The following is a 1,804-nucleotide window of genomic DNA, read 5'->3' as shown; positions in this document are numbered from 1 at the left end:
GTAAAATCTCTAATATCTAATTGATATTTTATTGAATAGAGAATGAGATTCTCTCCATGCATAAATACTAGTACTCTATGTACTCCATCATGTTTAAGAAACATGAAATTTGATTTAGTTGTGTATCACTGTTTGTTAAATATTTGGACTACATTTTAGAAATGTTGCTAACAAATTTCTCACTAAATCAGTTTTTACCCATATGAGATATGGAAAAGGCATAAGTTGAAACTCAAGAACATTAGAGTTTGGAGATATCTTATATGTGTTAAGAAATTGTATAACAATAGAATTGATATTAGGTCCGATAAATGAGATTTATTGGTTACCCTAAAGAAATAATGAGATTATTTTTATCACTCTTCTTATGACAAAGAGTCTGTAATAAGAGGTTAAACTCTTTTTAGAAAAGAGATTCCATCTTAAAGAAAGAGTGAGAGTACAATTACTTTTATTAGAATTGTATACTGCTCAATAAAGGATATACTTTCTCCTGAAAGTATAAAAAGTTTGATCGTCAAACTAACTTTTCAAAAAAAAAAAATAGCCTATTTGTATAATGATACAATTCTATGAAGATAGATTTAATGGTTACTTAGATTTTTTTTTTAATAATGTTATAAGGATTGTCCTTAAAATACAATTATACACTATTGTAGTGGGAGATTTTATGTTTTGAGAAAACGTGATATTTATTATACACTAGACCCACTTTGCAAAAGGTCAAGCACATATGTTCAAAAGCTAAGGTGTTTAAAGTCAAAAGAGTTTTGATAAACACAAATGTGCATTGAAAATTATAAACATGATTGATTGGCTCTAGTGCAAGTGGAAGATTATTGAGATAATAGTATGCCCAAGATCCAATCTATCATGATTGGCTCTCGTGCAAGTGAGAGATTGTTAGAAATAAGTAGTATGACCACAATCCAATCAATCACGTGTCAAATAATTTGTTATTGTTATTATTTTAAAATGTTAATATAATAACGTCCTTGATTAAATTTAGAGATTTATCATTGTGATAGTGATCATAATATTGAGAGATAAATCTTTTTATAATTTAATCTAAATTGTTCTTGGTCATAGGATTATTAAAAATGACATAATAATTTGAAAAAGAGGAATGCTAGGGGCCAGCAACTTTGTGATTTGTAACTATCAAATAGCCATTAATGATGGTTTTAATGGTGTGAAATAGGTGTGAGATTTCATCCAATGGCTCACTTTTTTTTGCTGGTTACATACTGGCCAGAATTTAACAAAATTGCTGACCCCTATACTTTTCTTTTTTCTTTTGAAAAAATCAATATATATAGGTGCGCTCTACGCTACAGAAGCAGATTTACAGAGATATTCTTTTTCTGACGTCACCATGATACATGTGGGTGAGTTGTCGGTGAACTGGGGCACAGCTTCAAAGGCGCAACACTATAAATCGGCTCGGCTTACCGTTCAGTGGAATGCTTAAACTCAAATGGAATTATGAATTATTCGGCTCCATATTTTGGCAGTGAATCCAATCATCCAGTTGCATATAGGTTTAAGGTGAATTTGATTTATTATTTTGTTTTGTTATACAGTATAGTGAAAATTAAACAAATTCAAATCATGTTGTATTAGATGCACAGACTCTAAATAAGTGAGTTGTGAAGAAGTTACCATCGATGTCAATGGCATCGTGAGCAAAAAGAAAAAAAAAATTGAATGACAAGTAAATTAAAAATCGGAGAAAAGTTGTCTTTTAAATTAGTGGTTCAAAAAATATTACACAATTTATTAAACTATTTTTATTAATAAAAAA

The sequence above is a fragment of the Arachis ipaensis genome, chromosome B06, assembly GCF_000816755.2.
Source record: "Arachis ipaensis cultivar K30076 chromosome B06, Araip1.1, whole genome shotgun sequence".
In the NCBI taxonomy this organism is placed as follows: Eukaryota; Viridiplantae; Streptophyta; class Magnoliopsida; order Fabales; family Fabaceae; genus Arachis; species Arachis ipaensis.
The sequence above is the reverse complement of the archived record's forward strand: the minus strand, read 5'-3'. Positions refer to the sequence as shown.